The 23,230-nt window shown below is 40.7% G+C and overlaps 22 non-coding genes across 22 annotated transcripts; all 22 read right to left on the reverse strand.

The window, feature by feature from the left end:
* Nucleotides 1–2,936: 2,936 nt before the first annotated feature.
* trnav-cac lies at nucleotides 2,937–3,009 on the reverse strand. Its single transcript has one exon. It is a non-coding gene; the product is annotated as a tRNA-Val (tRNA).
* A 1,166-nt stretch (nucleotides 3,010–4,175) lies between these two features.
* Nucleotides 4,176–4,248, reverse strand: trnav-cac. The gene has a single exon. It is a non-coding gene; the product is annotated as a tRNA-Val (tRNA).
* A 129-nt stretch (nucleotides 4,249–4,377) lies between these two features.
* On the reverse strand, nucleotides 4,378–4,450 carry trnav-cac. The gene has a single exon. It is a non-coding gene; the product is annotated as a tRNA-Val (tRNA).
* Nucleotides 4,451–5,683: 1,233 nt separating this feature from the next.
* Nucleotides 5,684–5,756, reverse strand: trnav-cac. Its single transcript has one exon. It is a non-coding gene; the product is annotated as a tRNA-Val (tRNA).
* Nucleotides 5,757–5,885: 129 nt separating this feature from the next.
* Nucleotides 5,886–5,958, reverse strand: trnav-cac. Its single transcript has one exon. It is a non-coding gene; the product is annotated as a tRNA-Val (tRNA).
* Nucleotides 5,959–7,191: 1,233 nt separating this feature from the next.
* Nucleotides 7,192–7,264, reverse strand: trnav-cac. Its single transcript has one exon. It is a non-coding gene; the product is annotated as a tRNA-Val (tRNA).
* A 129-nt stretch (nucleotides 7,265–7,393) lies between these two features.
* Nucleotides 7,394–7,466, reverse strand: trnav-cac. The gene has a single exon. It is a non-coding gene; the product is annotated as a tRNA-Val (tRNA).
* A 1,232-nt stretch (nucleotides 7,467–8,698) lies between these two features.
* trnav-cac lies at nucleotides 8,699–8,771 on the reverse strand. Its single transcript has one exon. It is a non-coding gene; the product is annotated as a tRNA-Val (tRNA).
* A 129-nt stretch (nucleotides 8,772–8,900) lies between these two features.
* Nucleotides 8,901–8,973, reverse strand: trnav-cac. Its single transcript has one exon. It is a non-coding gene; the product is annotated as a tRNA-Val (tRNA).
* Nucleotides 8,974–10,207: 1,234 nt separating this feature from the next.
* On the reverse strand, nucleotides 10,208–10,280 carry trnav-cac. Its single transcript has one exon. It is a non-coding gene; the product is annotated as a tRNA-Val (tRNA).
* Nucleotides 10,281–10,409: 129 nt separating this feature from the next.
* On the reverse strand, nucleotides 10,410–10,482 carry trnav-cac. The gene has a single exon. It is a non-coding gene; the product is annotated as a tRNA-Val (tRNA).
* Nucleotides 10,483–11,917: 1,435 nt separating this feature from the next.
* trnav-cac lies at nucleotides 11,918–11,990 on the reverse strand. Its single transcript has one exon. It is a non-coding gene; the product is annotated as a tRNA-Val (tRNA).
* Nucleotides 11,991–13,224: 1,234 nt separating this feature from the next.
* Nucleotides 13,225–13,297, reverse strand: trnav-cac. The gene has a single exon. It is a non-coding gene; the product is annotated as a tRNA-Val (tRNA).
* Nucleotides 13,298–13,426: 129 nt separating this feature from the next.
* trnav-cac lies at nucleotides 13,427–13,499 on the reverse strand. The gene has a single exon. It is a non-coding gene; the product is annotated as a tRNA-Val (tRNA).
* A 1,232-nt stretch (nucleotides 13,500–14,731) lies between these two features.
* On the reverse strand, nucleotides 14,732–14,804 carry trnav-cac. Its single transcript has one exon. It is a non-coding gene; the product is annotated as a tRNA-Val (tRNA).
* A 129-nt stretch (nucleotides 14,805–14,933) lies between these two features.
* On the reverse strand, nucleotides 14,934–15,006 carry trnav-cac. Its single transcript has one exon. It is a non-coding gene; the product is annotated as a tRNA-Val (tRNA).
* A 1,232-nt stretch (nucleotides 15,007–16,238) lies between these two features.
* Nucleotides 16,239–16,311, reverse strand: trnav-cac. The gene has a single exon. It is a non-coding gene; the product is annotated as a tRNA-Val (tRNA).
* Nucleotides 16,312–16,440: 129 nt separating this feature from the next.
* trnav-cac lies at nucleotides 16,441–16,513 on the reverse strand. Its single transcript has one exon. It is a non-coding gene; the product is annotated as a tRNA-Val (tRNA).
* Nucleotides 16,514–17,948: 1,435 nt separating this feature from the next.
* On the reverse strand, nucleotides 17,949–18,021 carry trnav-cac. Its single transcript has one exon. It is a non-coding gene; the product is annotated as a tRNA-Val (tRNA).
* Nucleotides 18,022–20,494: 2,473 nt separating this feature from the next.
* trnav-cac lies at nucleotides 20,495–20,567 on the reverse strand. The gene has a single exon. It is a non-coding gene; the product is annotated as a tRNA-Val (tRNA).
* Nucleotides 20,568–22,078: 1,511 nt separating this feature from the next.
* trnav-cac lies at nucleotides 22,079–22,151 on the reverse strand. Its single transcript has one exon. It is a non-coding gene; the product is annotated as a tRNA-Val (tRNA).
* An 898-nt stretch (nucleotides 22,152–23,049) lies between these two features.
* Nucleotides 23,050–23,122, reverse strand: trnav-cac. Its single transcript has one exon. It is a non-coding gene; the product is annotated as a tRNA-Val (tRNA).
* Nucleotides 23,123–23,230: the final 108 nt, after the last annotated feature.

Raw genomic sequence — 23,230 nt, forward strand, 5'->3', positions numbered from 1 at the left:
CCAAAAAAACGGCAACATTGATCCACTGGTCGGAGAGGTAGACAGCAAGGTTTAGACAAACCTCAACTGTTTCAAACCAAATGCTAGCCTCTGGGCATTGGGAAATATTGAATATTACAAAATGTTTCCACCCGGTTTCGAACCAGGGACCTTTCGCGTGTGAGGCGAACGTGACAACCACTACACTACAGAAACCGAATGATTGGTAAACTAAGGGTGTGACTGACTTTCGCGTGTGAGGCGAACGTGATAACCAATACACTACTGAAACTAAAGTCTGAATAGCAAATACTGAGAAGTGCGAAGGACCAATCTGTTAAAATGTGTTTCCGCCCGGTCTCGAACCGGGGACCTTTCGCGTGTTAGCCGAACGTGATAACCAGTACACTACGGAAACCCAATGAGTAGAATACTACGGGTGTGGCTGACTTTGGCTGGGTGGGACATTTATCCCTCTCAGAACCTAATGAAATCAGAAATTACTTAGTCAATTAATTAAACAATACGGCTTGAGAAGGGTGGGTATTATGGCTCTTTCTGTGGAACTCAATTTGGGATATTATGTGAGGTAGACATGAGAAGCCGGGAATTATCGTGTGCAGCCGGAACTTGGAAGAGGCTTGGTGGTTCCAAACTTCTTCTATTTAAGAGTGATGGAAGCCACTGTGTTCTTGGGTACCTTCAATGCTGCAGAAATGACCAATCATTTGAATTTACCACAGGTGGACTCCAATCAAGTTGAAGAAACATCTCAAGGATGATCAATGGAAACAGGATGGACCTGAGCTCAATTTCCAGCCTCATAGCAAAGGGTCTGAAAACTTACGTAAATAAGGTATTTTTAAAATATTTAATGGGTATTATGGCTCTTTCTGTGGAACTCAATTTGGGATATTATGTGAGGTAGACATGAGAAGCCGGGAATTATCGTGTGCAGCCGGAACTTGGAAGAGGCTTGGTGGTTCCAAACTTCTTCTATTTAAGAGTGATGGAAGCCACTGTGTTCTTGGGTACCTTCAATGCTGCAGAAATGACCAATCATTTGAATTTACCACAGGTGGACTCCAATCAAGTTGAAGAAACATCTCAAGGATGATCAATGGAAACAGGATGGACCTGAGCTCAATTTCCAGTCTCATAGCAAAGGGTCTGAAAATGTATGTAAATAAGGTATTTTTAAAATATTTTTTTCATTAATAAAAACTATATGCTATCGCTTTGTCATTATGTGGTATTGTGTGTAGATAGATTTTATTTTATTTCATCCATTTTAGTATAAGGCTGTAACGTAACAAAATGTGGAAAAAAGTAAGGGGTCTGAAAACTTTCCGAATGCACTGTACCTATGCAGGCTAGCTTCTTTTCCTTTGCTAGCCAGCCAACTAAATCTATCACACAATCACATCAAGCAGCTGAAATGACAGAAAACGATCTACATTTTTGTTTGTTTTACCTTGGATTATATTGCCATTTCTTTGGATATATCCATTACAATGACCCTGATAAATGAATTTGCCTGGCTCAGAGAAGCTGTCAGTCTGGTCACATTCATACAGATCGCATGGTGGAGGTCCCCAAAAAAACGGCAACATTGATCCACTGGTCGGAGAGGTAGACAGCAAGGTTTAGACAAACCTCAACTGTTTCAAACCAAATGCTAGCCTCTGGGCATTGGGAAATATTGAATATTACAAAATGTTTCCACCCGGTTTCGAACCAGGGACCTTTCGCGTGTGAGGCGAACTGTGACAACCACTACACTACAGAAACCGAATGATTGGTAAACTAAGGGTGTGACTGACTTTCGCGTGTGAGGCGAACGTGATAACCAATACACTACTGAAACTAAAGTCTGAATAGCAAATACTGAGAAGTGCGAAGGACCAATCTGTTAAAATGTGTTTCCGCCCGGTCTCGAACCGGGGACCTTTCGCGTGTTAGCCGAACGTGATAACCAGTACACTACGGAAACCCAATGAGTAGAATACTACGGGTGTGGCTGACTTTGGCTGGGTGGGACATTTATCCCTCTCAGAACCTAATGAAATCAGAAATTACTTAGTCAATTAATTAAACAATACGGCTTGAGAAGGGTGGGTATTATGGCTCTTTCTGTGGAACTCAATTTGGGATATTATGTGAGGTAGACATGAGAAGCCGGGAATTATCGTGTGCAGCCGGAACTTGGACGAGGCTTGGTGGTTCCAAACTTCTTCTATTTAAGAGTGATGGAAGCCACTGTGTTCTTGGGTACCTTCAATGCTGCAGAAATGACCAATCATTTGAATTTACCACAGGTGGACTCCAATCAAGTTGAAGAAACATCTCAAGGATGATCAATGGAAACAGGATGGAACTGAGCTCAATTTCCAGCCTCATAGCAAAGGGTCTGAAAATGTATGTAAATAAGGTATTTTTAAAATATTTTTTTCATTAATAAAAACTATATGTTATCGCTTTGTCATTATGTGGTATTATGTGTAGATAGATTTTATTTTATTTCATCCATTTTAGTATAAGGCTGTAACGTAACAAAATGTGGAAAAAAGTAAGGGGTCTGAAAACTTTCCGAATGCACTGTACCTATGCAGGCTAGCTTCTTTTCCTTTGCTAGCCAGCCAACTAAATCTATCACACAATCACATCAAGCAGCTGAAATGACAGAAAACGATCTACATTTTTGTTTGTTTTACCTTGGATTATATTGCCATTTCTTTGGATATATCCATTACAATGACCCTGATAAATGAATTTGCCTGGCTCAGAGAAGCTGTCAGTCTGGTCACATTCATACAGATCGCATGGTGGAGGTCCCCAAAAAAACGGCAACATTGATCCACTGGTCGGAGAGGTAGACGGCAAGGTTTAGACAAACCTCAACTGTTTCAAACCAAATGCTAGCCTCTGGGCATTGGGAAATATTGAATATTACAAAATGTTTCCACCCGGTTTCGAACCAGGGACCTTTCGCGTGTGAGGCGAACGTGATAACCACTACACTACAGAAACCGAATGATTGGTAAACTAAGGGTGTGACTGACTTTCGCGTGTGAGGCGAACGTGATAACCAATACACTACTGAAACTAAAGTCTGAATAGCAAATACTGAGAAGTGCGAAGGACCAATCTGTTAAAATGTGTTTCCGCCCGGTCTCGAACCGGGGACCTTTCGCGTGTTAGCCGAACGTGATAACCAGTACACTACGGAAACCCAATGAGTAGAATACTACGGGTGTGGCTGACTTTGGCTGGGTGGGACATTTATCGCTCTCAGAACCTAATGAAATCAGAAATTACTTAGTCAATTAATTAAACAATAAAGCTTGAGAAGGGTGGGTATTATGGCTCTTTCTGTGGAACTCAATTTGGGATATTATGTGAGGTAGACATGAGAAGCCGGGAATTATCGTGTGCAGCCGGAACTTGGAAGAGGCTTGGTGGTTCCAAACTTCTTCTATTTAAGAGTGATGGAAGCCACTGTGTTCTTGGGTACCTTCAATGCTGCAGAAATGACCAATCATTTGAATTTACCACAGGTGGACTCCAATCAAGTTGAAGAAACATCTCAAGGATGATCAATGGAAACAGGATGGACCTGAGCTCAATTTCCAGTCTCATAGCAAAGGGTCTGAAAATGTATGTAAATAAGGTATTTTTAAAATATTTTTTTAATTAATAAAAACTATATGCTATCGCTTTGTCATTATGTGGTATTGTGTGTAGATAGATTTTATTTTATTTCATCCATTTTAGTATAAGGCTGTAACGTAACAAAATGTGGAAAAAAGTAAGGGGTCTGAAAACTTTCCGAATGCACTGTACCTATGCAGGCTAGCTTCTTTTCCTTTGCTAGCCAGCCAACTAAATCTATCACACAATCACATCAAGCAGCTGAAATGACAGAAAACAATCTACATTTTTGTTTGTTTTACCTTGGATTATATTGCCATTTCTTTGGATATATCCATTACAATGACCCTGATAAATGAATTTGCCTGGCTCAGAGAAGCTGTCAGTCTGGTCACATTCATACAGATCGCATGGTGGAGGTCCCCAAAAAAACGGCAACATTGATCCACTGGTCGGAGAGGTAGACAGCAAGGTTTAGACAAACCTCAACTGTTTCAAACCAAATGCTAGCCTCTGGGCATTGGGAAATATTGAATATTACAAAATGTTTCCACCCGGTTTCGAACCGGGGACCTTTCGCGTGTGAGGCGAACGTGATAACCACTACACTACGGAAACCGAATGATTGGAAAACTAAGGGTGTGACTGACTTTCGCGTGTGAGGCGAACGTGATAACCAATACACTACTGAAACTAAAGTCTGAATAGCAAATACTGAGAAGTGCGAAGGACCAATCTGTTAAAATGTGTTTCCGCCCGGTCTCGAACCGGGGACCTTTCGCGTGTGAGGCGAACGTGATAACCACTACACTACGGAAACCAAATGATTGGAAAACTAAGGGTGTGACTGACTTTGGCTGGGTGGGACATTTATCGCTCTCAGAACCTAATGAAATCAGAAATTACTTAGTCAATTAATTAAACAATAAGGCTTGAGAAGCCGGGAATTATTGTGTGCAGCGGCTCTTGGAAGAGGCTTGGTGGTTCAAAACTTCTTCCATTTAAGAGTGATGGAAGCCACTGTGTTCTTGGGTACCTTCAATGCTGCAGAAATGACCAATCATTTGAATTTACCACAGGTGGACTCCAATCAAGTTGAAGAAACATCTCAAGGATGATCAATGGAAACAGGATGGACCTGAGCTCAATTTCCAGCCTCATAGCAAAGGGTCTGAAAACTTACGTAAATAAGGTATTTTTAAAATATTTAATGGGTATTATGGCTCTTTCTGTGGAACTCAATTTGGGATATTATGTGAGGTAGACATGAGAAGCCGGGAATTATCGTGTGCAGCCGGAACTTGGAAGAGGCTTGGTGGTTCCAAACTTCTTCTATTTAAGAGTGATGGAAGCCACTGTGTTCTTGGGTACCTTCAATGCTGCAGAAATGACCAATCATTTGAATTTACCACAGGTGGACTCCAATCAAGTTGAAGAAACATCTCAAGGATGATCAATGGAAACAGGATGGACCTGAGCTCAATTTCCAGTCTCATAGCAAAGGGTCTGAAAATGTATGTAAATAAGGTATTTTTAAAATATTTTTTTCATTAATAAAAACTATATGCTATCGCTTTGTCATTATGTGGTATATGTGTGTAGATAGATTTTATTTTATTTCATCCATTTTAGTATAAGGCTGTACGTAACAAAATGTGGAAAAAAGTAAGGGGTCTGAAAACTTTCCGAATGCACTGTACCTATGCAGGCTAGCTTCTTTTCCTTTGCTAGCCAGCCAACTAAATCTATCACACAATCACATCAAGCAGCTGAAATGACAGAAAACGATCTACATTTTTGTTTGTTTTACCTTGGATTATATTGCCATTTCTTTGGATATATCCATTACAATGACCCTGATAAATGAATTTGCCTGGCTCAGAGAAGCTGTCAGTCTGGTCACATTCATACAGATCGCATGGTGGAGGTCCCCAAAAAAACGGCAACATTGATCCACTGGTCGGAGAGGTAGACAGCAAGGTTTAGACAAACCTCAACTGTTTCAAACCAAATGCTAGCCTCTGGGCATTGGGAAATATTGAATATTACAAAATGTTTCCACCCGGTTTCGAACCGGGGACCTTTCGCGTGTGAGGCGAACGTGATAACCACTACACTACGGAAACCGAATGATTGGAAAACTAAGGGTGTGACTGACTTTCGCGTGTGAGGCGAACGTGATAACCAATACACTACTGAAACTAAAGTCTGAATAGCAAATACTGAGAAGTGCGAAGGACCAATCTGTTAAAATGTGTTTCCGCCCGGTCTCGAACCGGGGACCTTTCGCGTGTGAGGCGAACGTGATAACCACTACACTACGGAAACCAAATGATTGGAAAACTAAGGGTGTGACTGACTTTGGCTGGGTGGGACATTTATCGCTCTCAGAACCTAATGAAATCAGAAATTACTTAGTCAATTAATTAAACAATAAGGCTTGAGAAGCCGGGAATTATTGTGTGCAGCGGCTCTTGGAAGAGGCTTGGTGGTTCAAAACTTCTTCCATTTAAGAGTGATGGAAGCCACTGTGTTCTTGGGTACCTTCAATGCTGCAGAAATGACCAATCATTTGAATTTACCACAGGTGGACTCCAATCAAGTTGAAGAAACATCTCAAGGATGATCAATGGAAACAGGATGGACCTGAGCTCAATTTCCAGCCTCATAGCAAAGGGTCTGAAAACTTACGTAAATAAGGTATTTTTAAAATATTTAATGGGTATTATGGCTCTTTCTGTGGAACTCAATTTGGGATATTATGTGAGGTAGACATGAGAAGCCGGGAATTATCGTGTGCAGCCGGAACTTGGAAGAGGCTTGGTGCTTCCAAACTTCTTCTATTTAAGAGTGATGGAAGCCACTGTGTTCTTGGGTACCTTCAATGCTGCAGAAATGACCAATCATTTGAATTTACCACAGGTGGACTCCAATCAAGTTGAAGAAACATCTCAAGGATGATCAATGGAAACAGGATGGACCTGAGCTCAATTTCCAGTCTCATAGCAAAGGGTCTGAAAATGTATGTAAATAAGGTATTTTTAAAATATTTTTTTCATTAATAAAAACTATATGCTATCGCTTTGTCATTATGTGGTATTGTGTGTAGATAGATTTTATTTTATTTCATCCATTTTAGTATAAGGCTGTAACGTAACAAAATGTGGAAAAAAGTAAGGGGTCTGAAAACTTTCCGAATGCACTGTACCTATGCAGGCTAGCTTCTTTTCCTTTGCTAGCCAGCCAACTAAATCTATCACACAATCACATCAAGCAGCTGAAATGACAGAAAACAATCTACATTTTTGTTTGTTTTACCTTGGATTATATTGCCATTTCTTTGGATATATCCATTACAATGACCCTGATAAATGAATTTGCCTGGCTCAGAGAAGCTGTCAGTCTGGTCACATTCATACAGATCGCATGGTGGAGGTCCCCAAAAAAACGGCAACATTGATCCACTGGTCGGAGAGGTAGACAGCAAGGTTTAGACAAACCTCAACTGTTTCAAACCAAATGCTAGCCTCTGGGCATTGGGAAATATTGAATATTACAAAATGTTTCCACCCGGTTTCGAACCGGGGACCTTTCGCGTGTGAGGCGAACGTGATAACCACTACACTACGGAAACCGAATGATTGGGAAACTAAGGGTGTGACTGACTTTCGCGTGTGAGGCGAACGTGATAACCAATACACTACTGAAACTAAAGTCTGAATAGCAAATACTGAGAAGTGCGAAGGACCAATCTGTTAAAATGTGTTTCCGCCCGGTCTCGAACCGGGGACCTTTCGCGTGTGAGGCGAACGTGATAACCACTACACTACGGAAACCGAATGATTGGAAAACTAAGGGTGTGGCTGACTTTGGCTGGGTGGGACATTTATCGCTCTCAGAACCTAATGAAATCAGAAATTACTTAGTCAATTAATTAAACAATAAGGCTTGAGAAGCCGGGAATTATTGTGTGCAGCGGCTCTTGGAAGAGGCTTGGTGGTTCAAAACTTCTTCCATTTAAGAGTGATGGAAGCCACTGTGTTCTTGGGTACCTTCAATGCTGCAGAAATGACCAATCATTTGAATTTACCACAGGTGGACTCCAATCAAGTTGAAGAAACATCTCAAGGATGATCAATGGAAACAGGATGGACCTGAGCTCAATTTCCAGCCTCATAGCAAAGGGTCTGAAAACTTACGTAAATAAGGTATTTTAAAATATTTAATGGGTATTATGGCTCTTTCTGTGGAACTCAATTTGGGATATTATGTGAGGTAGACATGAGAAGCCGGGAATTATCGTGTGCAGCCGGAACTTGGAAGAGGCTTGGTGGTTCCAAACTTCTTCTATTTAAGAGTGATGGAAGCCACTGTGTTCTTGGGTACCTTCAATGCTGCAGAAATGACCAATCATTTGAATTTACCACAGGTGGACTCCAATCAAGTTGAAGAAACATCTCAAGGATGATCAATGGAAACAGGATGGACCTGAGCTCAATTTCCAGTCTCATAGCAAAGGGTCTGAAAATGTATGTAAATAAGGTATTTTTAAAATATTTTTTTCATTAATAAAAACTATATGCTATCGCTTTGTCATTATGTGGTATTGTGTGTAGATAGATTTTATTTTATTTCATCCATTTTAGTATAAGGCTGTAACGTAACAAAATGTGGAAAAAAGTAAGGGGTCTGAAAACTTTCCGAATGCACTGTACCTATGCAGGCTAGCTTCTTTTCCTTTGCTAGCCAGCCAACTAAATCTATCACACAATCACATCAAGCAGCTGAAATGACAGAAAACGATCTACATTTTTGTTTGTTTTACCTTGGATTATATTGCCATTTCTTTGGATATATCCATTACAATGACCCTGATAAATGAATTTGCCTGGCTCAGAGAAGCTGTCAGTCTGGTCACATTCATACAGATCGCATGGTGGAGGTCCCCAAAAAAACGGCAACATTGATCCACTGGTCGGAGAGGTAGACAGCAAGGTTTAGACAAACCTCAACTGTTTCAAACCAAATGCTAGCCTCTGGGCATTGGGAAATATTGAATATTACAAAATGTTTCCACCCGGTTTCGAACCGGGGACCTTTCGCGTGTGAGGCGAACGTGATAACCACTACACTACGGAAACCGAATGATTGGAAAACTAAGGGTGTGACTGACTTTCGCGTGTGAGGCGAACGTGATAACCAATACACTACTGAAACTAAAGTCTGAATAGCAAATACTGAGAAGTGCGAAGGACCAATCTGTTAAAATGTGTTTCCGCCCGGTCTCGAACCGGGGACCTTTCGCGTGTGAGGCGAACGTGATAACCACTACACTACGGAAACCGAATGATTGGAAAACTAAGGGTGTGACTGACTTTGGCTGGGTGGGACATTTATCGCTCTCAGAACCTAATGAAATCAGAAATTACTTAGTCAATTAATTAAACAATAAGGCTTGAGAAGCCGGGAATTATTGTGTGCAGCGGCTCTTGGAAGAGGCTTGGTGGTTCAAAACTTCTTCCATTTAAGAGTGATGGAAGCCACTGTGTTCTTGGGTACCTTCAATGCTGCAGAAATGACCAATCATTTGAATTTACCACAGGTGGACTCCAATCAAGTTGAAGAAACATCTCAAGGATGATCAATGGAAACAGGATGGACCTGAGCTCAATTTCCAGCCTCATAGCTAAAGGGTCTGAAAACTTACGTAAATAAGGTATTTTTAAAATATTTAATGGGTATTATGGCTCTTTCTGTGGAACTCAATTTGGGATATTATGTGAGGTAGACATGAGAAGCCGGGAATTATCGTGTGCAGCCGGAACTTGGAAGAGGCTTGGTGGTTCCAAACTTCTTCTATTTAAGAGTGATGGAAGCCACTGTGTTCTTGGGTACCTTCAATGCTGCAGAAATGACCAATCATTTGAATTTACCACAGGTGGACTCCAATCAAGTTGAAGAAACATCTCAAGGATGATCAATGGAAACAGGATGGACCTGAGCTCAATTTCCAGTCTCATAGCAAAGGGTCTGAAAATGTATGTAAATAAGGTATTTTTAAAATATTTTTTTCATTAATAAAAACTATATGCTATCGCTTTGTCATTATGTGGTATTGTGTGTAGATAGATTTTATTTTATTTCATCCATTTTAGTATAAGGCTGTAACGTAACAAAATGTGGAAAAAAGTAAGGGGTCTGAAAACTTTCCGAATGCACTGTACCTATGCAGGCTAGCTTCTTTTCCTTTGCTAGCCAGCCAACTAAATCTATCACACAATCACATCAAGCAGCTGAAATGACAGAAAACGATCTACATTTTTGTTTGTTTTACCTTGGATTATATTGCCATTTCTTTGGATATATCCATTACAATGACCCTGATAAATGAATTTGCCTGGCTCAGAGAAGCTGTCAGTCTGGTCACATTCATACAGATCGCATGGTGGAGGTCCCCAAAAAAACGGCAACATTGATCCACTGGTCGGAGAGGTAGACAGCAAGGTTTAGACAAACCTCAACTGTTTCAAACCAAATGCTAGCCTCTGGGCATTGGGAAATATTGAATATTACAAAATGTTTCCACCCGGTTTCGAACCGGGGACCTTTCGCGTGTGAGGCGAACGTGATAACCACTACACTACGGAAACCGAATGATTGGGAAACTAAGGGTGTGACTGACTTTCGCGTGTGAGGCGAACGTGATAACCAATACACTACTGAAACTAAAGTCTGAATAGCAAATACTGAGAAGTGCGAAGGACCAATCTGTTAAAATGTGTTTCCGCCCGGTCTCGAACCGGGGACCTTTCGCGTGTGAGGCGAACGTGATAACCACTACACTACGGAAACCGAATGATTGGAAAACTAAGGGTGTGACTGACTTTGGCTGGGTGGGACATTTATCGCTCTCAGAACCTAATGAAATCAGAAATTACTTAGTCAATTAATTAAACAATAAGGCTTGAGAAGCCGGGAATTATTGTGTGCAGCGGCTCTTGGAAGAGGCTTGGTGGTTCAAAACTTCTTCCATTTAAGAGTGATGGAAGCCACTGTGTTCTTGGGTACCTTCAATGCTGCAGAAATGACCAATCATTTGAATTTACCACAGGTGGACTCCAATCAAGTTGAAGAAACATCTCAAGGATGATCAATGGAAACAGGATGGACCTGAGCTCAATTTCCAGCCTCATAGCAAAGGGTCTGAAAACTTACGTAAATAAGGTATTTTTAAAATATTTAATGGGTATTATGGCTCTTTCTGTGGAACTCAATTTGGGATATTATGTGAGGTAGACATGAGAAGCCGGGAATTATCGTGTGCAGCCGGAACTTGGAAGAGGCTTGGTGGTTCCAAACTTCTTCTATTTAAGAGTGATGGAAGCCACTGTGTTCTTGGGTACCTTCAATGCTGCAGAAATGACCAATCATTTGAATTTACCACAGGTGGACTCCAATCAAGTTGAAGAAACATCTCAAGGATGATCAATGGAAACAGGATGGACCTGAGCTCAATTTCCAGTCTCATAGCAAAGGGTCTGAAAATGTATGTAAATAAGGTATTTTTAAAATATTTTTTTCATTAATAAAAACTATATGCTATCGCTTTGTCATTATGTGGTATTGTGTGTAGATAGATTTTATTTTATTTCATCCATTTTAGTATAAGGCTGTAACGTAACAAAATGTGGAAAAAAGTAAGGGGTCTGAAAACTTTCCGAATGCACTGTACCTATGCAGGCTAGCTTCTTTTCCTTTGCTAGCCAGCCAACTAAATCTATCACACAATCACATCAAGCAGCTGAAATAACAGAAAACAATCTACATTTTTGTTTGTTTTACCTTGGATTATATTGCCATTTCTTTGGATATATCCATTACAATGACCCTGATAAATGAATTTGCCTGGCTCAGAGAAGCTGTCAGTCTGGTCACATTCATACAGATCGCATGGTGGAGGTCCCCAAAAAAACGGCAACATTGATCCACTGGTCGGAGAGGTAGACAGCAAGGTTTAGACAAACCTCAACTGTTTCAAACCAAATGCTAGCCTCTGGGCATTGGGAAATATTGAATATTACAAAATGTTTCCACCCGGTTTCGAACCGGGGACCTTTCACGTGTGAGGCGAGCGTGATAACCACTACACTACGGAAACCGAATGATTGGAAAACTAAGGGTGTGACTGACTTTCGCGTGTGAGGCGAACGTGATAACCAATACACTACTGAAACTAAAGTCTGAATAGCAAATACTGAGAAGTGCGAAGGACCAATCTGTTAAAATGTGTTTCCGCCCGGTCTCGAACCGGGGACCTTTCGCGTGTGAGGCGAACGTGATAACCACTACACTACGGAAACCGAATGATTGGAAAACTAAGGGTGTGACTGACTTTGGCTGGGTGGGACATTTATCGCTCTCAGAACCTAATGAAATCAGAAATTACTTAGTCAATTAATTAAACAATAAGGCTTGAGAAGCCGGGAATTATTGTGTGCAGCGGCTCTTGGAAGAGGCTTGGTGGTTCAAAACTTCTTCCATTTAAGAGTGATGGAAGCCACTGTGTTCTTGGGTACCTTCAATGCTGCAGAAATGACCAATCATTTGAATTTACCACAGGTGGACTCCAATCAAGTTGAAGAAACATCTCAAGGATGATCAATGGAAACAGGATGGACCTGAGCTCAATTTCCAGCCTCATAGCAAAGGGTCTGAAAACTTACGTAAATAAGGTATTTTTAAAATATTTAATGGGTATTATGGCTCTTTCTGTGGTAACTCAATTTGGGATATTATGTGAGGTAGACATGAGAAGCCGGGAATTATCGTGTGCAGCCGGAACTTGGAAGAGGCTTGGTGGTTCCAAACTTCTTCTATTTAAGAGTGATGGAAGCCACTGTGTTCTTGGGTACCTTCAATGCTGCAGAAATGACCAATCATTTGAATTTACCACAGGTGGACTCCAATCAAGTTGAAGAAACATCTCAAGGATGATCAATGGAAACAGGATGGACCTGAGCTCAATTTCCAGTCTCATAGCAAAGGGTCTGAAAATGTATGTAAATAAGGTATTTTTAAAATATTTTTTTCATTAATAAAAACTATATGCTATCGCTTTGTCATTATGTGGTATTGTGTGTAGATAGATTTTATTTTATTTCATCCATTTTAGTATAAGGCTGTAACGTAACAAAATGTGGAAAAAAGTAAGGGGTCTGAAAACTTTCCGAATGCACTGTACCTATGCAGGCTAGCTTCTTTTCCTTTGCTAGCCAGCCAACTAAATCTATCACACAATCACATCAAGCAGCTGAAATGACAGAAAACGATCTACATTTTTGTTTGTTTTACCTTGGATTATATTGCCATTTCTTTGGATATATCCATTACAATGACCCTGATAAATGAATTTGCCTGGCTCAGAGAAGCTGTCAGTCTGGTCACATTCATACAGATCGCATGGTGGAGGTCCCCAAAAAAACGGCAACATTGATCCACTGGTCGGAGAGGTAGACAGCAAGGTTTAGACAAACCTCAACTGTTTCAAACCAAATGCTAGCCTCTGGGCATTGGGAAATATTGAATATTACAAAATGTTTCCACCCGGTTTCGAACCGGGGACCTTTCGCGTGTGAGGCGAACGTGATAACCACTACACTACGGAAACCGAATGATTGGGAAACTATGGGTGTGACTGACTTTCGCGTGTGAGGCGAACGTGATAACCAATACACTACTGAAACTAAAGTCTGAATAGCAAATACTGAGAAGTGCGAAGGACCAATCTGTTAAAATGTGTTTCCGCCCGGTCTCGAACCGGGGACCTTTCGCGTGTGAGGCGAACGTGATAACCACTACACTACGGAAACCGAATGATTGGAAAACTAAGGGTGTGGCTGACTTTGGCTGGGTGGGACATTTATCGCTCTCAGAACCTAATGAAATCAGAAATTACTTAGTCAATTAATTAAACAATAAGGCTTGAGAAGCCGGGAATTATTGTGTGCAGCGGCTCTTGGAAGAGGCTTGGTGGTTCAAAACTTCTTCCATTTAAGAGTGATGGAAGCCACTGTGTTCTTGGGTACCTTCAATGCTGCAGAAATGACCAATCATTTGAATTTACCACAGGTGGACTCCAATCAAGTTGAAGAAACATCTCAAGGATGATCAATGGAAACAGGATGGACCTGAGCTCAATTTCCAGCCTCATAGCAAAGGGTCTGAAAACGTACGTAAATAAGGTATTTTTAAAATATTTAATGGGTATTATGGCTCTTTCTGTGGAACTCAATTTGGGATATTATGTGAGGTAGACATGAGAAGCCGGGAATTATCGTGTGCAGCCGGAACTTGGAAGAGGCTTGGTGGTTCCAAACTTCTTCTATTTAAGAGTGATGGAAGCCACTGTGTTCTTGGGTACCTTCAATGCTGCAGAAATGACCAATCATTTGAATTTACCACAGGTGGACTCCAATCAAGTTGAAGAAACATCTCAAGGATGATCAATGGAAACAGGATGGACCTGAGCTCAATTTCCAGTCTCATAGCAAAGGGTCTGAAAATGTATGTAAATAAGGTATTTTTAAAATATTTTTTTCATTAATAAAAACTATATGCTATCGCTTTGTCATTATGTGGTATTGTGTGTAGATAGATTTTATTTTATTTCATCCATTTTAGTATAAGGCTGTAACGTAACAAAATGTGGAAAAAAGTAAGGGTCTGAAAACTTTCCGAATGCACTGTACCTATGCAGGCTAGCTTCTTTTCCTTTGCTAGCCAGCCAACTAAATCTATCACACAATCACATCAAGCAGCTGAAATGACAGAAAACTATCTACATTTTTGTTTGTTTTACCTTGGATTATATTGCCATTTCTTTGGATATATCCATTACAATGACCCTGATAAATGAATTTGCCTGGCTCAGAGAAGCTGTCAGTCTGGTCACATTCATACAGATCGCATGGTGGAGGTCCCCAAAAAAACGGCAACATTGATCCACTGGTCGGAGAGGTAGACAGCAAGGTTTAGACAAACCTCAACTGTTTCAAACCAAATGCTAGCCTCTGGGCATTGGGAAATATTGAATATTACAAAATGTTTCCACCCGGTTTCGAACCGGGGACCTTTCGCGTGTGAGGCGAACGTGATAACCACTACACTACGGAAACCGAATGATTGGGAAACTATGGGTGTGACTGACTTTCGCGTGTGAGGCGAACGTGATAACCAATACACTACTGAAACTAAAGTCTGAATAGCAAATACTGAGAAGTGCGAAGGACCAATCTGTTAAAATGTGTTTCCGCCCGGTCTCGAACCGGGGACCTTTCGCGTGTGAGGCGAACGTGATAACCACTACACTACGGAAACCGAATGATTGGAAACTAAGGGTGTGGCTGACTTTGGCTGGGTGGGACATTTATCGCTCTCAGAACCTAATGAAATCAGAAATTACTTAGTCAATTAATTAAACAATAAGGCTTGAGAAGCCGGGAATTATTGTGTGCAGCGGCTCTTGGAAGAGGCTTGGTGGTTCAAAACTTCTTCCATTTAAGAGTGATGGAAGCCACTGTGTTCTTGGGTACCTTCAATGCTGCAGAAATGACCAATCATTTGAATTTACCACAGGTGGACTCCAATCAAGTTGAAGAAACATCTCAAGGATGATCAATGGAAACAGGATGGACCTGAGCTCAATTTCCAGCCTCATAGCAAAGGGTCTGAAAACTTACGTAAATAAGGTATTTTTAAAATATTTAATGGGTATTATGGCTCTTTCTGTGGAACTCAATTTGGGATATTATGTGAGGTAGACATGAGAAGCCGGGAATTATCGTGTGCAGCCGGAACTTGGAAGAGGCTTGGTGGTTCCAAACTTCTTCTATTTAAGAGTGATGGAAGCCACTGTGTTCTTGGGTACCTTCAATGCTGCAGAAATGACCAATCATTTGAATTTACCACAGGTGGACTCCAATCAAGTTGAAGAAACATCTCAAGGATGATCAATGGAAACAGGATGGACCTGAGCTCAATTTCCAGTCTCATAGCAAAGGGTCTGAAAATGTATGTAAATAAGGTATTTTTAAAATATTTTTTTCATTAATGAAAACTATATGCTATCGCTTTGTCATTATGTGGTATTGTGTGTAGATAGATTTTATTTTATTTCATCCATTTTAGTATAAGGCTGTAACGTAACAAAATGTGGAAAAAAGTAAGGGGTCTGAAAACTTTCCGAATGCACTGTACCTATGCAGGCTAGCTTCTTTTCCTTTGCTAGCCAGCCAACTAAATCTATCACACAATCACATCAAGCAGCTGAAATGACAGAAAACAATCTACATTTTTGTTTGTTTTACCTTGGATTATATTGCCATTTCTTTGGATATATCCATTACAATGACCCTGATAAATGAATTTGCCTGGCTCAGAGAAGCTGTCAGTCTGGTCACATTCATACAGATCGCATGGTGGAGGTCCCCAAAAAAACGGCAACATTGATCCACTGGTCGGAGAGGTAGACAGCAAGGTTTAGACAAACCTCAACTGTTTCAAACCAAATGCTAGCCTCTGGGCATTGGGAAATATTGAATATTACAAAATGTTTCCACCCGGTTTCGAACCGGGGACCTTTCGCGTGTGAGGCGAACGTGATAACCACTACACTACGGAAACCGAATGATTGGGAAACTAAGGGTGTGACTGACTTTCGCGTGTGAGGCGAACGTGATAACCAATACACTACTGAAACTAAAGTCTGAATAGCAAATACTGAGAAGTGCGAAGGACCAATCTGTTAAAATGTGTTTCCGCCCGGTCTCGAACCGGGGACCTTTCGCGTGTGAGGCGAACGTGATAACCACTACACTACGGAAACCGAATGATTGGAAAACTAAGGGTGTGGCTGACTTTGGCTGGGTGGGACATTTATCGCTCTCAGAACCTAATGAAATCAGAAATTACTTAGTCAATTAATTAAACAATAAGGCTTGAGAAGCCGGGAATTATTGTGTGCAGCGGCTCTTGGAAGAGGCTTGGTGGTTCAAAACTTCTTCCATTTAAGAGTGATGGAAGCCACTGTGTTCTTGGGTACCTTCAATGCTGCAGAAATGACCAATCATTTGAATTTACCACAGGTGGACTCCAATCAAGTTGAAGAAACATCTCAAGGATGATCAATGGAAACAGGATGGACCTGAGCTCAATTTCCAGCCTCATAGCAAAGGGTCTGAAAACTTACGTAAATAAGGTATTGTTAAAATATTTAATGGGTATTATGGCTCTTTCTGTGGAACTCAATTTGGGATATTATGTGAGGTAGACATGAGAAGCCGGGAATTATCGTGTGCAGCCGGAACTTGGAAGAGGCTTGGTGGTTCCAAACTTCTTCTATTTAAGAGTGATGGAAGCCACTGTGTTCTTGGGTACCTTCAATGCTGCAGAAATGACCAATCATTTGAATTTACCACAGGTGGACTCCAATCAAGTTGAAGAAACATCTCAAGGATGATCAATGGAAACAGGATGGACCTGAGCTCAATTTCCAGTCTCATAGCAAAGGGTCTGAAAATGTATGTAAATAAGGTATTTTTAAAATATTTTTTTCATTAATAAAAACTATATGCTATCGCTTTGTCATTATGTGGTATTGTGTGTAGATAGATTTTATTTTATTTCATCCATTTTAGTATAAGGCTGTAACGTAACAAAATGTGGAAAAAAGTAAGGGGTCTGAAAACTTTCCGAATGCACTGTACCTATGCAGGCTAGCTTCTTTTCCTTTGCTAGCCAGCCAACTAAATCTATCACACAATCACATCAAGCAGCTGAAATGACAGAAAACGATCTACATTTTTGTTTGTTTTACCTTGGATTATATTGCCATTTCTTTGGATATATCCATTACAATGACCCTGATAAATGAATTTGCCTGGCTCAGAGAAGCTGTCAGTCTGGTCACATTCATACAGATCGCATGGTGGAGGTCCCCAAAAAAACGGCAACATTGATCCACTGGTCGGAGAGGTAGACAGCAAGGTTTAGACAAACCTCAACTGTTTTAAACCAAATGCTAGCCTCTGGGCATTGGGAAATATTGAATATTACAAAATGTTCCCACCCGGTTTCGAACCGGGGACCTTTCGCGTGTGAGGCAAACGTGATAACCACTACACTACAGAAACCGAATGATTGGAAAACTAAGGGTGTGACTGACTTTCGCGTGTGAGGCGAACGTGATAACCAATACACTACTGAAACTAAAGTCTGAATAGCAAATACTGAGAAGTGCGAAGGACCAATCTGTTAAAATGTGTTTCCGCCCGGTCTCGAACCGGGGACCTTTCGCGTGTGAGGCGAACGTGATAACCACTACACTACAGAAACCGAATGATTGGAAAACTAAGGGTGTGACTGACTTAGGCTGGGTGGGACATTTATCGCTCTCAGAACCTAATGAAATCAGAAATTACTTAGTCAATTAATTAAACAATAAGGCTTGAGAAGCCGGGAATTATTGTGTGCAGCGGCTCTTGGAAGAGGCTTGGTGGTTCAAAACTTCTTCCATTTAAGAGTGATGGAAGCCACTGTGTTCTTGGGTACCTTCAATGCTGCAGAAATGACCAATCATTTGAATTTACCACAGGTGGACTCCAATCAAGTTGAAGAAACATCTCAAGGATGATCAATGGAAACAGGATGGACCTGAGCTCAATTTCCAGCCTCATAGCAAAGGGTCTGAAAACTTACGTAAATAAGGTATTTTTAAAATATTTAATGGGTATTATGGCTCTTTCTGTGGAACTCAATTTGGGATATTATGTGAGGTAGACATGAGAAGCCGGGAATTATCGTGTGCAGCCGGAACTTGGAAGAGGCTTGGTGGTTCCAAACTTCTTCTATTTAAGAGTGATGGAAGCCACTGTGTTCTTGGGTACCTTCAATGCTGCAGAAATGACCAATCATTTGAATTTACCACAGGTGGACTCCAATCAAGTTGAAGAAACATCTCAAGGATGATCAATGGAAACAGGATGGACCTGAGCTCAATTTCCAGTCTCATAGCAAAGGGTCTGAAAATGTATGTAAATAAGGTATTTTTAAAATATTTTTTTCATTAATAAAAACTATATGCTATCGCTTTGTCATTATGTGGTATTGTGTGTAGATAGATTTTATTTTATTTCATCCATTTTAGTATAAGGCTGTAACGTAACAAAATGTGGAAAAAAGTAAGGGGTCTGAAAACTTTCCGAATGCACTGTACCTATGCAGGCTAGCTTCTTTTCCTTTGCTAGCCAGCCAACTAAATCTATCACACAATCACATCAAGCAGCTGAAATGACAGAAAACGATCTACATTTTTGTTTGTTTTACCTTGGATTATATTGCCATTTCTTTGGATATATCCATTACAATGACCCTGATAAATGAATTTGCCTGGCTCAGAGAAGCTGTCAGTCTGGTCACATTCATACAGATCGCATGGTGGAGGTCCCCAAAAAAAACGGCAACATTGATCCACTGGTCGGAGAGGTAGACAGCAAGGTTTAGACAAACCTCAACTGTTTCAAACCAAATGCTAGCCTCTGGGCATTGGGAAATATTGAATATTACAAAATGTTTCCACCCGGTTTCGAACCAGGGACCTTTCGCGTGTGAGGCGAACGTGACAACCACTACACTACAGAAACCGAATGATTGGTAAACTAAGGGTGTGACTGACTTTCGCGTGTGAGGCGAACGTGATAACCAATACACTACTGAAACTAAAGTCTGAATAGCAAATACTGAGAAGTGCGAAGGACCAATCTGTTAAAATGTGTTTCCGCCCGGTCTCGAACCGGGGACCTTTCGCGTGTTAGCCGAACGTGATAACCAGTACACTACGGAAACCCAATGAGTAGAATACTACGGGTGTGGCTGACTTTGGCTGGGTGGGACATTTATCCCTCTCAGAACCTAATGAAATCAGAAATTACTTAGTCAATTAATTAAACAATACGGCTTGAGAAGGGTGGGTATTATGGCTCTTTCTGTGGAACTCAATTTGGGATATTATGTGAGGTAGACATGAGAAGCCGGGAATTATCGTGTGCAGCCGGAACTTGGAAGAGGCTTGGTGGTTCCAAACTTCTTCTATTTAAGAGTGATGGAAGCCACTGTGTTCTTGGGTACCTTCAATGCTGCAGAAATGACCAATCATTTGAATTTACCACAGGTGGACTCCAATCAAGTTGAAGAAACATCTCAAGGATGATCAATGGAAACAGGATGGACCTGAGCTCAATTTCCAGTCTCATAGCAAAGGGTCTGAAAATGTATGTAAATAAGGTATTTTTAAAATATTTTTTTCATTAATAAAAACTATATGCTATCGCTTTGTCATTATGTGGTATTGTGTGTAGATAGATTTTATTTTATTTCATCCATTTTAGTATAAGGCTGTAACGTAACAAAATGTGGAAAAAAGTAAGGGGTCTGAAAACTTTCCGAATGCACTGTACCTATGCAGGCTAGCTTCTTTTCCTTTGCTAGCCAGCCAACTAAATCTATCACACAATCACATCAAGCAGCTGAAATGACAGAAAACAATCTACATTTTTGTTTGTTTTACCTTGGATTATATTGCCATTTCTTTGGATATATCCATTACAATGACCCTGATAAATGAATTTGCCTGGCTCAGAGAAGCTGTCAGTCTGGTCACATTCATACAGATCGCATGGTGGAGGTCCCCAAAAAAACGGCAACATTGATCCACTGGTCGGAGAGGTAGACAGCAAGGTTTAGACAAACCTCAACTGTTTCAAACCAAATGCTAGCCTCTGGGCATTGGGAAATATTGAATATTACAAAATGTTTCCACCCGGTTTCGAACCGGGGACCTTTCGCGTGTGAGGCGAACGTGATAACCACTACACTACGGAAACCGAATGATTGGGAAACTAAGGGTGTGACTGACTTTCGCGTGTGAGGCGAACGTGATAACCACTACACTACGGAAACCGAATGATTGGAAAACTAAGGGTGTGGCTGACTTTGGCTGGGTGGGACATTTATCGCTCTCAGAACCTAATGAAATCAGAAATTACTTAGTCAATTAATTAAACAATAAGGCTTGAGAAGCCGGGAATTATTGTGTGCAGCGGCTCTTGGAAGAGGCTTGGTGGTTCAAAACTTCTTCCATTTAAGAGTGATGGAAGCCACTGTGTTCTTGGGTACCTTCAATGCTGCAGAAATGACCAATCATTTGAATTTACCACAGGTGGACTCCAATCAAGTTGAAGAAACATCTCAAGGATGATCAATGGAAACAGGATGGACCTGAGCTCAATTTCCAGCCTCATAGCAAAGGGTCTGAAAACTTACGTAAATAAGGTATTTTTAAAATATTTAATGGGTATTATGGCTCTTTCTGTGGAACTCAATTTGGGATATTATGTGAGGTAGACATGAGAAGCCGGGAATTATCGTGTGCAGCCGGAACTTGGAAGAGGCTTGGTGGTTCCAAACTTCTTCTATTTAAGAGTGATGGAAGCCACTGTGTTCTTGGGTACCTTCAATGCTGCAGAAATGACCAATCATTTGAATTTACCACAGGTGGACTCCAATCAAGTTGAAGAAACATCTCAAGGATGATCAATGGAAACAGGATGGACCTGAGCTCAATTTCCAGTCTCATAGCAAAGGGTCTGAAAATGTATGTAAATAAGGTATTTTTAAAATATTTTTTTCATTAATAAAAACTATATGCTATCGCTTTGTCATTATGTGGTATTGTGTGTAGATAGATTTTATTTTATTTCATCCATTTTAGTATAAGGCTGTAACGTAACAAAATGTGGAAAAAAGTAAGGGGTCTGAAAACTTTCCGAATGCACTGTACCTATGCAGGCTAGCTTCTTTTCCTTTGCTAGCCAGCCAACTAAATCTATCACACAATCACATCAAGCAGCTGAAATGACAGAAAACGATCTACATTTTTGTTTGTTTTACCTTGGATTATATTGCCATTTCTTTGGATATATCCATTACAATGACCCTGATAAATGAATTTGCCTGGCTCAGAGAAGCTGTCAGTCTGGTCACATTCATACAGATCGCATGGTGGAGGTCCCCAAAAAAACGGCAACATTGATCCACTGGTCGGAGAGGTAGACAGCAAGGTTTAGACAAACCTCAACTGTTTCAAACCAAATGCTAGCCTCTGGGCATTGGGAAATATTGAATATTACAAAATGTTCCCACCCGGTTTCGAACCGGGGACCTTTCGCGTGTGAGGCAAACGTGATAACCACTACACTACAGAAACCGGATGATTGGAAAACTAAGGGTGTGACTGACTTTCGCGTGTGAGGCGAACGTGATAACCAATACACTACTGAAACTAAAGTCTGAATAGCAAATACTGAGAAGTGCGAAGGACCAATCTGTTAAAATGTGTTTCCGCCCGGTCTCGAACCGGGGACCTTTCGCGTGTGAGGCGAACGTGATAACCACTACACTACAGAAACCTAATGATTGGAAAACTAAGGGTGTGACTGACTTAGGCTGGGTGGGACATTTATCGCTCTCAGAACCTAATGAAATCAGAAATTACTTAGTCAATTAATTAAACAATAAGGCTTGAGAAGCCGGGAATTATTGTGTGCAGCGGCTCTTGGAAGAGGCTTGGTGGTTCAAAACTTCTTCCATTTAAGAGTGATGGAAGCCACTGTGTTCTTGGGTACCTTCAATGCTGCAGAAATGACCAATCATTTGAATTTACCACAGGTGGACTCCAATCAAGTTGAAGAAACATCTCAAGGATGATCAATGGAAACAGGATGGACCTGAGCTCAATTTCCAGTCTCATAGCAAAGGGTCTGAAAATGTATGTAAATAAGGTATTTTTAAAATATTTTTTTCATTAATAAAAACTATATGCTATCGCTTTGTCATTATGTGGTATTGTGTGTAGATAGATTTTATTTTATTTCATCCATTTTAGTATAAGGCTGTAACGTAACAAAATGTGGAAAAAAGTAAGGGGTCTGAAAACTTTCCGAATGCACTGTACCTATGCAGGCTAGCTTCTTTTCCTTTGCTAGCCAGCCAACTAAATCTATCACACAATCACATCAAGCAGCTGAAATGACAGAAAACGATCTACATTTTTGTTTGTTTTACCTTGGATTATATTGCCATTTCTTTGGATATATCCATTACAATGACCCTGATAAATGAATTTGCCTGGCTCAGAGAAGCTGTCAGTCTGGTCACATTCATACAGATCGCATGGTGGAGGTCCCCAAAAAAACGGCAACATTGATCCACTGGTCGGAGAGGTAGACAGCAAGGTTTAGACAAACCTCAACTGTTTCAAACCAAATGCTAGCCTCTGGGCATTGGGAAATATTGAATATTACAAAATGTTTCCACCCGGTTTCGAACCAGGGACCTTTCGCGTGTGAGGCGAACGTGATAACCACTACACTACGGAAACCGAATGATTGGAAAACTAAGGGTGTGACTGACTTTCGCGTGTGAGGCGAACGTGATAACCAATACACTACTGAAACTAAATTCTGAATAGCAAATACTGAGAAGTGCG

Source organism: Oncorhynchus mykiss, unplaced genomic scaffold (genome assembly GCF_013265735.2).
Source record: "Oncorhynchus mykiss isolate Arlee unplaced genomic scaffold, USDA_OmykA_1.1 un_scaffold_326, whole genome shotgun sequence".
NCBI classification, from domain to species: domain Eukaryota; kingdom Metazoa; phylum Chordata; class Actinopteri; order Salmoniformes; family Salmonidae; genus Oncorhynchus; species Oncorhynchus mykiss.